The sequence below is a fragment of the Mustela putorius genome, unplaced genomic scaffold (genome assembly GCF_011764305.1).
Source record: "Mustela putorius furo isolate JIRA1106 unplaced genomic scaffold, ASM1176430v1.1 tig00000430_pilon_pilon_pilon, whole genome shotgun sequence".
In the NCBI taxonomy this organism is placed as follows: domain Eukaryota; kingdom Metazoa; phylum Chordata; class Mammalia; order Carnivora; family Mustelidae; genus Mustela; species Mustela putorius.
The window spans coordinates 23,701,464-23,716,042 of record NW_025421377.1 but is presented as its reverse complement, the minus strand read 5'-3'; positions in this window follow the sequence as shown (position 1 = coordinate 23,716,042).

The window sequence follows — 14,579 nt, the reverse complement described above, 5'->3', positions numbered from 1 at the left end:
CTATTTTGGTTATAGGTTTTTCTTAGAAACTAATGAATTTGGAAGTGTGGTGGACACCTGTAGGATTGTCTGCACAGCTGGGGAGGGTATGTGCTATGGTGAGTGCTGTGAAGTGTGTAAGCCTGACAACTCACATACCTGTTCCCCTGCAGCAAATAATATATTTTATTTAATAAAAAAATTAAGAAAAAAAAGACTGCCCAACAGCATGGCCCTATTTTTGGACCCCCACCTATAGCATTTGGTTCGTCTAAGGGGAGTACTTCATGAAGTCGGGTTAATTGGAATCATTCCCAAGGGGACTGTGAACCTGAACAGAAGTTAATCTTTCTGGGTTCTTAGGACATAAAAATGTGGATTTTGAAGCTATTGTGGCCATGTTTTGCTTCACGTGTCCCAGAAAAGCAAAAGAAGCTGGTCAGAGGAGAACAGAGACAAGACTCAAGTTTTCTGACAGTCTGAGTCCCTGTTACGTGTAATTCTAGTACTAGCTTCATTCTATTCCTGTCTGTGGGCTCTATGAGACATATTATCATTACATTAAATACTTCATCTGGCTTAAGCTAGTTCTATTTGGATTTTCTGGAACCTGGAACAAAGGTCCTGACCAACTCTGGTGCATCATGAGATTGTGGAGAAGTTTCTTCTCTCTCTCTCTCTCTTTTAAGATTTTATTTATTTGAGAGAGAGAGAGCATAAGCAGGGAACAGGAAGGCGGAGGGGCAGAGGAATAGGCGGAGGCAGGCTCCCCACTAAGGAGGGAGCCTGATGTGGGGCTCGATCCCAGGACCCTGGCAGATGCTCAACAGACTGAGCCATCCAGGTATCCTTGGAGTTTTTAAAATCAGAAATGACATCTTCTATGAAACAGAATGTCAAGTTATGTTTTTCAAATAGTGTCTACCATTGTAGGAGAGGAACACTTCTATCAACTGTATTCTATCTTCACCATATGGCCATTCTAAAGGATGGTTGCAGGGAACATGGAATTCAGCAAGCATTGTCTGCATACCTACTGTTCTAGGCACTGTGCCACCCACCATGACAAATGCTAGTCAGGAATGAGACATGGACCCAAGGAAGCTTGCAGTTTGGTGGGAAAAGCAACTACTCACTGATCATTTCAGTTCAATTTCTTGCTCTGGGAGAGGTTGCAGGTAAATAAGATACGAGAAGAGGATGACTAAACCAGCTTAGAAGGCATTGCAGAATGCTCCTGAAGGATATTACATCTGAACTGATGACTGTTCTTGAGAAATAAAGGTCTCTACCCCTGGGGCAGGCTGGATAGTTCTTGGATCTTTGTTAAATTCTATAGAATTTCTTGGGAAGCTCTAGCAGTGGAGGAGCAGAGACTAAGAGAAAAGAACAAATCAATGCTCTCTGCTTCATTCCAGAATGCTCTGGGCATGATACGATCAAGTACATGAACATATGAGTTGGCAGGTGAGATGTTCCTGGTTCCAATGATATTATATTATTAAGTGAATGGGATCTCCTTCCTGAAGAGGATTATGTGGGTCTCTCACATTTCCCACTTCATATCATTGCCTATGGAGTAGGCGAGCTACACAGAGAATGGGGTAAAATGCTCTGGGTCACATTATCTTGCTATTTGGACAAGGCTCTGGTTAGTGCAAAATTTTGTGAAGGAAGTCCAGGACACATTTCAGTGTCATGGATTTAAAACCAAGCTGATGCCTCAATGAGACCTTCATTTGAGTATATTCTGTATATATTTTGTTATGAGAGCCTAAACACATTGGGGCATTGCTGTCATTCATTCAATCAGATTAAAAAATGGGCAGAAGATATGAACAGACACTTCTCCAATGAAGACATACAAATGGCTATCAGGCACATGAAAAAATGTTCATTATCACTAGCCATCAGGGATATTCAAATTAAAACCACACTGAGATACCACCTTACACCAGTTAGAATGGCCAAAATTGGCAAGACAGGAAACAACATGTGTTGGAGAGAATGGGGAGAAAGGGGAACTCTCCTACACTGTTGGTGGGAATGCAAGTTGGTGCAGCCACTTTGGAAAACAGTGTGGAGATTCCTCAAGAAATTAAAAATAGAGCTTCCCTATGACCCTGCAATTGCACTACTGGGTACTTACCCCCAAAATACAGATGTAGTGAAAAGAAGGGCCATATATACCCCAATGTTTATAGCAGCAATGACCACGGTCCGCCAAACTGTGGAAAGAACCAAGATGCCCTTCAACAGACAAATGGATAAGGAAGATGTGGTCCATATACACTATGGAGTACGATGCCTCCATCAGAAAGGATGAATACCCAACTTTTGTAGCAACATGGACAGGACTGGAAGAGATTATGCTAAGTGAAATAAATCAAGCAGAGAGAGTCAATTATCATATGGTTTCACTTATTTGTCATTCATTCAAAAATATTTAGTAAGTGCCTACTAAGTACCAAGTGTCTTAGTGTTGGGCTTTTATCAGTGAAGAATATGGTTAAAAACAATCTGTGACCTCATGAAGCTTATATTCCAGTGAGTATAATCTTTCACAGCATGGAGTTTAAAACAAGGCATACCCAAGAAGTTATGATATCCAGAGGGTGTTACCATTAATTAGAATTGTAATCTATGCCACAGGCTTGGAGCATAAAATGCAAGAGGAGGACTCACAGAAGAACTCATTATTTGAAAGGATTAGCAGATTTCCCTTGATCTCCAAATAATTTACCTATTTTAGTAGTGACTATTAAGAGCAAAAAAGTATAACCATGTTTCTTTGGTATGAAAATCTTGGTTTATGCTTTTTTTTTTTTTGTCATGGTTAATGAATAAGGTGCTACATCTGGGCATCTGTTCTTCTTCAAAGAATCATCTATGCTTCAAATAATCTTCCTGAAAAAGAACCTGTTCCCATGTGATCATCTTTGGCAAGCTGAACGTTAATGCCGAACATAACGTGCAAGTACTTTATTCTTGCCTGTTTGCTAACGTTACTAAGTCCTGGGAATGTGTATCTTATAATAACATCTAGTTGGCACTTCTGTAAACCAATTCTCCCCCAGGGCCTTTTAGCTATTGGTGTTTGAAGTCGTCTGAAATTCTGTATTAGGAAACTAAATAAACTGTACAACTTCAAAAACTATGTCAGCAATTATTTTGGGGAGCTAAATTAGAAGGAATGTTTCTGCTATTGGAAATTTCAGCGTGGATCTCCAGGTATGTTTAGTCAACAGTTCCTGTCAGAACTTGTATTATAAAAACAATGGTAACCAGACATTTTTTAAAGACTTTCTCCGTGTTTTACTTCGCTTTCTCAAGCTTAAGTTACACAAAAGTAAATGTGCAACAGAGGTACCTCAAGAGCAGTCTCCTTTTTTCTTCTCTTTTGGTCTATTTAAAAGAAGTCAAACAAACAAAATTCTTCACAAACACAGATCTCCTTAATATCACTCACTGCAGCAAGTATAATTATTTTTGTAAGATGTGTGCAGAATAATAAAATATTCCAAAACTCTATGAGCCAAGCTGGGGCTGACGATTTTTCATGTGCTGGGTTTTAGTAATAAGTGAGAAAGAACCTTTCTTTGACTTACCCTGTAAAATGATTTTTGAAATACTGAAATGTGTAAACTAATTTTGATAAACCTGTTTCTAGCATTATTCTTTTTTAACACCTAAAAACATTTGTTTACTTAATGAAACAGAACTATCAATTCTTAAAAAAAAAAATCATGTACACAGTGTTTTTTTGTTGGTTGGTTGGTTTTGTTTATTTTACTCTTTTTTTTTTTAAAGATTTTATTTATTTGACAGACAGAGATTACAAGTTGGCAGAGAGGCAGACAGGGGTGTAGGGGGAAAGCAGGCTCCCTGCTGAGCAGAGAGCCTGATGCGGGGCTCGATCCCAGGACCCTGAGATCATGACCTGAGCGGAAGGCAGAGGCTTTAACCCACTGAGCCACCCAGGTGCCCATGTTTTGTTTATTTTATTCTTAAAGAGAATCTAGTCTTGGGTATTGGATCTCTACCCTTCTGCTTCCTAACTCTGAACTTCAAAATATCTGAACTCTTAACCAAACCAATGCTCCTGATCATTCTCTCAACAGCACAGAGATGTGGGAAACTTGCTTTCGAACTGTTAAAATGCACAGGTTTCAAACACAAGGTCTTCGTTCAGACAAATCTGGGCCTCACTCTTTGGTATCTCACATATAGTGAGGCCCTTGCCAGTTGCTTCACCCTATGAACGTTCTCATCAGTACAAAAAAATAAACAATAAATAGAGTGGACTGTAAGGATTCGATGAGGCAACACATGCAAAATACTTAGCTCAGCACCTAAAATATTTTAAACACTCTCTGGGTCTGGGCCCACTTAATTTTAGTTATTATTCCTATGATCAATAATAGTAGTGACTATGGTGATGATGTTCTCAAAATACTGTTACGGAAGACAAGGAAGACTTTTTCTGAAGTTAAGTCACTGCCTTGATACACTGAAGTCTTCTATATTTTTCAGGATTCACAATCCCTCTGGAAAGGTGTATCTTTCTACTCTTGTCTGAATGAGCCATGAGTCGTTAGGGTGAAGAATTCCAACTCAGGGACTGGCCCTATGAAACTGCCTTGTTTCTCTCCCTAGATTCTTTCTCTCTCCCTCCTTGAAAGTACCCAATGAGAAAAATTAAAGAAGAATTATTACAATGCTGGTGAAAATACTTCAAGGTCTAATACTTTTAAATGGTGCTGAGATAAGTCCGTTATTTTTGGAGAGGGAGTTGGACTTCATTCCTCACATACTGCCATCACTGGAAGTTGTAAAAATAACTTGGGTCGGGGACTGGGTGTAGCCTCTCAGGACTGCTGTTCACAGTGTGTTTGCACAGTAATAATTATTATACCCATTTCCTTGATGATAAACCTAAGGCTCAGGAAGCTAGAGTTTCCTGCCAAATCATACTACCGGTAAATCCTTGTCACCTGCCTCTTAACCTTGGCATCTCAGATCTTGAAAGAAAAGTACAATGAAATTGCCTATTTCAAACGGAAAGAGACAGAAACATGTTGTTCTAGACTCTACCCACTGGCTAAATAAATGATTATTAAGACTATGGTTGACAAATCTTTGAAACATTTTAAAAAGTAAACAACCGAACCAGAAGACAAATGAGAAGATTCTGTAGCAACTAGCTGATTTGTTTATTTGTTTGTTTTTAAAACTCAGACTTCAGCCAAGTTTACCAGCCTTAGTTATTTTTCCTTAAGTTAAAATATCTGAAAATGGAGAAAAGGACTTTGAGTAAACACATGAAGATTGAGCGATATGGTATGCACACAAACTTAACATAGGCATATCGTGATCTTAGTGGAGAGTATTTAATTTGGTGGGGCCAAAATAATCTTTCAAACCACAAAAGATATGAACGATATGAAGAGATAAACAGCCTGGGAAGTATATGGCTGTTTCTAAAGCTTTTATAATTAGTAAAGTTTGTAAAAACTGATGTAAATTTAAGATTTCTTTTTGATAACTAAAATTAATTCCACATTGCCTAAGTCTCTTGAATTCAATGGAACTTCATCAGTTTAAACCTCACCAATCCAAAATTTGGGACAATTCAGGCATGGGCTAGGCAGATGTTTACCTTCATGAGAAGTAAGAAATAGCATTTTGTAGAAACCGTAGAGGAGGTTTCAGTGTTATAAGCTTTTCCAGTACATTGAACATTATACTTATACAGCAGCATCTTATATTTTTTTTAAAGATTTTTTTTTTAAAGATTTTTTTCTTTAATTTATTTGACAGATCACAAGTAGGCAGAGAGGCAGGTAGAGAGAGAGAGAGAGGAGGAGAAGACAGGCTCTCTGCTCAGCGGGACTCGATCCCAGGACCCTGAGATCATGACCTGAGCTGAAGGCAGAGGCTTTAACCACTGAGCCACCCAGGCACCCCAGCATCTTGTATTTTTTTTTTTCATGGTAATATCATCACCTCCTGTGACATCAGTTATGTGTTTAAAATCAAACTCATCATTTTTGTAAACTAACCTTCAGATCCTAATTCAATTAATTAAATATTACCAAAAGCTGACGATGGGCACACACACAGAACAAAAGAGAGCATATTTTTCAAGTAGGAGAAAAGACTTACACACAAGTAGCTATAAGAAAAATCAGAATAAATTCATTCATTCGGAATAGTCAACATTGACTATATGCATAGCATAGTGACAAGTGCTCAGGGTAAAGGGTGACTGGACTAGACTTAGTCCATTTTCCCATGAATTTTGTTCTCTAGTAGAGAGGATAAGAATTTTACATGTACAAAGAATATCTTTGTAGTTTGTACTAGGGATTATAGTGGTTAGGGAAGACTCAGGAAAGATGACCTTTATCTCGGCCTGCAAGGTTGAGTGGGATGTGGTAGCAAGTGTAGGCAAGAAGACATTTCTAAAGGAAAGTTCAAGCTGAGACCAAACTAACCCTTTTCTGGCTGGGTCACTGCCTGTATGGAGATGCTCCGAGTAAGCTCAGCAGCCCACCTTGAAGAGATGGCTGGCCAGCCTGTGACCAGGAGAGTGGGACACTTGCCTACTTTGCCTGAAAGCAAATGTGTACTATATTGCAGACCCATTCCATCGCTGAAGAGATTTTGGCAGTTGTCCTCAGACTGTTCAAGCTAAGAACTGGTAGGGAGGAAGTTGGCCTCATTCAGGGCCATCCCAGGACTTCAGAGGTTTTCCAGTACTTAAGGGCTTCTTTTCTACTTCCCCTGGATTCTGTTCCTCCTTGATCAGATCTCAGTCTCCTCAGGTCCTTCTGGGGTCTCACAAGCTTAGAAGCTTAGCCATAAAATGTCTGTGTTTTTTCATAAGAAAGGATGGGCTTTGTCCCAGGGTTGGCTGGCTCTTTCCTACCCTCTCCTTAGGTAAGGTGGAGAGAGAGGGAGGATTTCCAATATTTCCTTATTAAGTATCTAAATAAACAAACCTTGCCACTAAGAGAATTTGTTCTCTATCATGCCCCTCCCAAAGAAATGAGTTCCTTTTAATATGAAATTTTTACACTATTTTTGAAAATGAACAACTTGGCATTGTTATGCTAGACAAGCCCTTCTGTCTTCCACATGTATTACTCGAGTTACATCACAAAGCTTTCTCTCTTTAATAAAGAGAGCACTTTATGGTGATCTCAGGGTGGTGAGATCGAGCCCAGAATCAGAATCTGTGCTCAGCAAGGGGTCTGCTTAAGATTCTCTCTCCCTCTGCCCATCCCCTCTACTCTGCATGCATATGCACACACACTCTCTCTTTCTCTCAAATAAATAAATAAATCTTTAAAAAAAAAATAGCACTTTAGGGGAAAGGAGAGGGAGGTCTTGCGTTTAACTCACTGCAGATGAGGTCTATGCCCCAGGAAGGAGAAGAGCTGGATGTCCTCTATGGGTTAGAGAGCTCTAGATTGGATGGAAATTAGTAAGTGAGAGAGTTGAGCAGAGAATTCCACTTGAGGAGAACAACCGTTATGACAAGATCCCACAGGTTTGTGAGTGGGGGCGCATTTGGAGAAGGCTGTATGGGACAATGTTGAGGTATAAGCGAAAGACAAATCTGAATTTCAGGTAACCAAAAAAAATAACATTTTTGTGTAAGGATTTCCGAACATGCTATCAATGTGGGCATTTTGTATTTACTTGCTAAGTCTGACAACCCTAGCATGGGAGAGTGGAGCATGGGGTGTTGAGGGGAGTACACGTAAAGAGGAGGCTGTTGGGTAGGGACGGTACAAGATAATACTGCACCTTCCATGACATGCTAAGAATTTGTGAACTTTGCTGGACAGGAAGGATAACACATTCTGGGCAAGCAAGTGACAAGGTAAGATATGTCATTTAGGAAGATGATTCTGCAGGCATCGTCAAGGGTACACTGGAAAGCTGAGAACAGAAGGACAGGAGAAATGACAGGCGCTGGATTGGGGAGGTATAAATATTAAGGCTGTGATATACTGAGGGCATTTTGGTAAGAGAATCAACATGATCTCGTGATCTTTGAATTGGGGGATGTGAGCGTAGGAAGAGGCAGAGGACTGAGAGCTCCACAACAATGATGGGGTGGCTCTTGATGTGATTAGTTGAAATCTGGATCAAGGAGAAGGAGCGGGCAGGGGTGGAGGCTTGGGGGAAAAAGCAGTTGAGATGGCAGCTTCCGTTTAAAAAAAAATAGATTGAGGATTCTGGGAACATCTTTGTAGAGGAGCTAGCAAATAAAGTAGACCCGAAGTTCAAAGCAAGTCCATGTCAAGAAAAAGACGAGCCTGAAGCAGGAGAAAACCATCATGAAATAATAGGTTCAGGAGGTATCATCCAAGAATGTTGGAGACGGACTGAAGATGCTGGGGTCATGAAGAGAATCCTGCATGTTGATGTCCAGTAGCTTGGGGTGCTGTAATAATGTCAACAAGGGGATAGAGAGATCTACTTGGCATTAGATCTGGCCTTAGAAGCAGTTGGGGACCAATGAGAGAGAGAGAGGAGACAGAGGTGCCTTTGATTCTGTGAGCAAGGGAGAGCAAGGGAGATTGGGCTGTGGAAATGCCCCGCTCACGATTGCAAGGGCAAAGTGAGACCAGTGCTGAGGTTAGGGAGAGAAGACAGGCTCTGCCGTGCATTCACTGAGTTTCAGATTGTTTACCGGACATCTCAGCTAAAGTGTCTTGCTAGTGGGTGCAATATATAAATTATACACAAGGATTGAACTTACAGATTTTGCCAAGATGTAAAATCACAAGTGATTGGTATTTCTGAAGCTATGAATGTGGAGTGACAGTCTTAGCTCTCCAAGGTGCTATGAAATCCTTGAAAAGAAATGCAAATTTGAGTGTTTTAGTAGAAAAAAATGCTACTCACGCTCCAGATTGGTTGTGTAGGAAAAAAAAAATCCAATAAATTAATTTGGTTCATTACTAATTAGTTTTTCTCTCCTGAATGCTTATATGCTAGTAAGTGAGAAAACAAACTAATTAAATGTCCAATCTGGCTTAAATTTAGCCCAGATGAGTAAGGTAAGGAGCTCCATCCAGAAATTTCCTGGGCCCCTCAGAATACAAAGATCAGGCTCTCAGAGGCCCTCTATCTCCTCCTGTTTCTCTCACTTAGATGGTGGGCAGGTGGTGAGGAACAGGACTTCAGCCTCATGTGGGTCCTTGGATTGTTTTGGAAGGTTGCCCATGTTGTCTGGGGGGCATCCTCCTGTCCTGTGTGTTCTGCTGGTCTCAGAGGCTGAACTCTGAGGCAGGTGACCAGAGATTGGAGGAGAACAAAGAAAGTGCATTGTAAAGAAACCCAAGGGGAAAGAGAGAGGGCATAATCAGGAGTGGGTGACCAGTGGCAAATAAAGCTAAGAAAAAGTCATGTTTCAAGCAGTCAGAGCAATAATCTCTACCCTACACGATATAGGAAGTTGCCTTTCCAACCCACATGCAGGGAACCCATTCAGAGTAACGTTTGGAAGAGTCAGCTCTTAGTAGATGACTGAGGGTCTTCACCCAACTGTATACTCAACACAGTGATCGGACTCAAATAAAGAATCTGGGAACATGAGCTGGGTTCAGGTATTAGTGGTCATGGAGGCCATTGTGGGGTAAGGTGGTGAACATGATTGCTGATTCCAGAAGAGGCTTTGTAAAGGCTAAGATGCTTTATCAATACTTGGCTGCAAGCCCAGCTTGGGGCATCAGATAAGTCAAGGCAATGGGGTATGTAGGTTTAGTACAGGCTTCTTGTTACAGAAGCCTCTGAGGTAACTGGTTGACATGGCACCTCTCTGCATGATTAGATGATATCAAATGATATGAGATGGGGTGATCCTCGTGGAGTCCGGGAAAGAAAAAATGAAGAGCAAGAATTGGTCAGTGTTTATCTGGCCCTGCCCGAGGTGGGGCTTGCGGGGTGTTCTACCTGTGTGTGCTGGATTTTTCTGCTGTAATCTCAGCTTTCCCACCTCCTTTTCTACACTCCGCTCTGCATTGCAGGCCAGAGACCTGGGATCCTGTTTTCCAGGAGCCCTCTCTTCTTACAGTCCCAGATGAGACTCTTCCGACCCGCACAAGATTTGCAAGGTGCAAGAAAAGAAAAGCTGCCTTTCTCTGGTGGCGGTTGTAAGCCAATGTCTGGCTAGATGACAGATATACGCTTTGCATAGTTTTTCAGGTGTATTCTTGGGAATCACATGCTTCTAGTCATAGCTTTCCTGGCCTCTGACTCCCCAGCTCTTCGATGGCTGTGTAGGCCTCTAATTCCCTACAGTGAAACTCTCTGTGTGAAACCCCGGGGGAGGTTCTATTTCTCTGATGGAACCAAAGAAAGAGCTTCAACTTCCTTTTGCTTTAATTATGAATACTAATAATAATTTAAATTAGTGCTATTACTTCCCAGATACATTGATTCCAAGAAGGGGATACCTGAGCACCTTAGGTCCAACTCACCTAAAAGCAGACTTTCACAGGAGAGCTTGGGAGCACCTGTCTACTTGGGAACTAGCTTCAGGATACACAAGTGCAGAAGTGAGGCAGCTGAGGCAGGAATTGAGAGAAGCTCCAGAAGGGCATGTCAGTGAGGGAATTATTGCTGTAGACAGCTGAGCTTAACCCTACTTGTGTCCATTTGAAGAACGCCATAGAATGCCCCTCAGAAGGGTTCCACCAGGATTTGGGTCAAGATAGAATCTCTTATCCACAGTCAGTGGTCCTCCACTGACAGAAGGTCCCCTCTGGAAATGGCATTACATCCTCTGTACTTTTGGGCAGAGAAGTAGAGAAACCCTCGCTTAGGATAGAGAAAGCCCTCGGGCCAAGAAGCAGAGATTTGGAAGCTCCAAGGAAGGGGAAGGTAGTGTTTCTAAATCCGTGGCCCTGCTGTCCAGTGGCCGTGGCCGTGTCAGCACCTGGCTTCCCTATTAAGTCATCCAGCCTCTCTCTTCTGCTTTGCTGCAGCGACAGGAGCAGAAATCCAAATGCAGAAAGATGAAAGAGGTGTGGATGTTGGCAAAATGCCCAGGGAGTATGAAGGCAAGCATGAAACTGGCCAGAATGGACCTGGTGTTGGGGCACCTGGGTGGCTCAGTCAGGTTAAGTGTTTGCCTTCAGCTCAGGTCATGATCTCAGGATCCCGGGTTCGAGTCCCACATGGAACTTTCCACGCAGCAGGGAGCCTGCCTCTCCCCTTGCCACTTCCCGTTTCTCCCCCTGCTCGTGCTTTCTCTCTCTCTCTCAAATACATAAATAAAATAATAAGAAGAAGAAATAATTGAGCCGGTGTTATCAGAGGAAGTCCACGCACCATGCTTGTGTTTATTCCCTTCCTCCTTCCCTTCCCCACCCCTCTCATCTCTCTCCTCCTCCTCCTCCTCCACTTATAATTGATTTGGTTTTAGTTTAATTCATCTTTCAGATAATCTACCACAAAGTTTTAAGAAATTTATTCAAGTCATTTTTAAAGAATTTAGCCTGAGAGTTCCCACAAAATAAAACAAGATACATTCTCCTAAAAGACCTCTCTCTAGATTGCCTTCCCCAACCCCTGGGCTGAGCAAAAGCAATCACCTGCCTTCAGCGAATACACACAGAATTGCCCAATAAATATGAGTTGTCATGGAAACCGAGCCAAAAGAGAATAGAAAGATGAGGCTGAATATTAAGGATTTGTTTGGCCTCAGTGACTTTTTCTCCCCCAGATCTGAAATTGTTCGATCTATGAAAACATAAACCACACAGGTCCCTTTCCGAGATAGACTAAATGAATACTAAAGGCATCCCTAATAAGTTCCTGAGATTTTAGCGTCTTCCACCAGTCACTCCTATACCTCTTTGCCCCCTTTCTCATCAAAGAGCGATGGCAAATGACCTCTGGTGGCTGCACGTTTTGGCGGGAGTGGCGTGACCAACAGGCCAGGGGATTTGGAATCAGACAGACCTGGGGTGTGCGCGTCCCCTCTGGGCGCTGGTGTTTTCCCAGCAGCATTTCGACCCTGGAGATTCATATTCCATAGGGCGATTGTGACAACTAATTTTTTGACTAGAAAAGCTCTTGTCTGTCTTTATGAGGTGAAGAGGGGGTCAAAGTGTTTTTCCTCCGCGCATCTTACTGCTCGGATTCAAATCTGAGACTGTATTTTCTGTTAATAAGGATACTTTCATTAGTGCTATCGTTAAAATATCCTGACACAAGTCATTCAGAGGGACGAGAATTCCCATCTGTTTCTTCACGGCTCAGACACTTGTCAGGAAATGCATCTTTGTGGATTTGGAAAGAACCAAAGGACATTATTACCAATAGTCATATTATTATGTCAAGGGTTCTTCCTTGAGATTCCAAAAAGGCGATTTTTTGCTCAGGCTTGGGGAGGCCTCATGGAGTGAGGTTAAAATAAAAAATTGTGTGCTTGAGTTTGTTCATGAAATTGGTTAGCTAAGTAAACCTTGGCCTGTACTTACCTTTTTTTGAGTCTCAATCTCTCTAAAAGCCATAAAATAATTTCTTAAATGCCTCATTGGACTGCTGTGAGATTTCTTTATTCCTAATAGAAGCTAACATTCATGTAGCTTAGTACATGTACCATATTCTGTACCAAGAATTGTGTCATGCTTCACATAAGAACTCATGGGATCCTCCAACAACCCTACAGGCAGGTACATAGTAGTATCATGATAAACAAACAGAAGGACAGGAAGGGAAGGTCCTGTACAAGGTCACACAGCTAGTTAAGTGGCCAAGCCAGGATTCAAACTTGGGAAGTGTGGCTCTGGGCTGTTACGGTCACCAGAAAATATTTATTAAGCACTTACTAATGTCCTAGGTACTGGGCTAAGCACTTTATAAATAAAGTGCTCATTGCTCATTCGAAGTCTATGACACAGGCACTACTACTGTCCCCACTGGGCAGAGAAGGAAGTAGATACAGAGCTTAAGCCCAACGGAATTACCCAAAGCCCTACTATTCCCAGGGAGAAATGTTCCTTCCCCTCATAATATTCTCCTTCTACTACTTACCTTCTCCTTTCTCTAAGTCTCAATATCAGTGTTGCTTCTTCTGGTCATCTTCCCTGAGGTCCCTGTAGGCTGAGCTTTCTTGTATATAGACTTGAAATAAGCTGTGTGTTAACCTTTGTCGTGGTGACCATAATCTTGTTCAGGTGTCTTTATGTCGCTATTTGACACAAAGTTTCTATCTCTCCCACCAGAAAGGACAGGGGCTGCCTCTATGTCTGGCTGGAATGGCATTCCTAGCACCTTGTACACACTTGGTCTGCACCAAATATTTAATAAATTAATCCATCCCCAACTTCCTTGGGTTGATGTTGATAAACATCAGTGCATGAAATGGACAAAGAGAAGAATGAAATTGCCAAATGAAATGATGAAAGCAATTTTGTCCATTCAGTCTTTCACCAGGTGCCTACTGTGCGCCATATCTGAGCGAAGGAAAATGATCTGAGATTCCATTAGGGGATTGTAATCGCAACTTAAAAATCAGCTTTCTAAGGCATTTGCTATACTTGAGAGCTCTAACTAAAAGGCTCAGTGATTAAGAAGGAACTCAATAAAATTGGAATAAAGTATTATCTGGGCAGTAATTTCACAGTAAATTTGGTTTAATAAAAATTTCACATGAATCATTTTTTAATTGACACTCAAACACGGTGAACTCTTTGGAAGACAAATGTCAAGGGAATAAATGTTATGCATAGCTAATTTTAAATGCACTTACAATATGGTGTCTAATATAAAGGACGTACTTTTATCTGATTTTTTTCAATTTATTATCCTTTCCTGCTTTTTAGGTTGAGGAGGTATTATTGTTGTTCAGAAGCTTCTTTCTTACCTTCTAATATAAAATCCTTACTTTGTTCCTACTGAAGGAGCTCTTTAAGAATAAGGCAAAAATTAATTAATTAAACTATTCTTAAAATGTCTCTGCATTTAGAGTCTGATTCATTTAAGTCACTTTTTTTTTTGATGCCCCAAACCTTTTATTTTAAAATAGTTTTCAGTTTACAGAGAAATTGCAAAGTTACAGTTTCTGTATACCCAGCACCCACTTTCCCCTTTTGTTAGTATCTTATATTAGTATGACACATTTGTCACAACTAATGAGCCAATACTGATATATTAGTATTAACTAAATTCCATATTCCGTCCTGTTTCCTTAGTTTCCCCCATTGTCCTTTTTCTGTTCAAGGATCCCATCTAGGATATCATATTACAGTTAGTCAGGTCTCCTTAGGCTCTTCTTGGCTCTGACAGTTTCTCAGACTTTTTGTTTTTAATGACCTTGACAGTTGTGACTATTGTGGTTAGGTATTTTGCAGAATGTCCCTTAATTTGGTCTTGCTTGAAGCAAGGGTTCTTGGGAGATCACAAGCAGGCAGAGAAGAAGGCAGAGAGAGAGGAAGGGAAGCAGGCTCCCCGCCGAGCAGAGAGCCCGATGTGGGGCTCAATTCCAGGACTCTGGGATTACGACCCGAGCCAAAACTTTAACCCACTGAGCCACCCAGGCACCCCAGGTGAACTGTCTTTAGCTGTTGCTG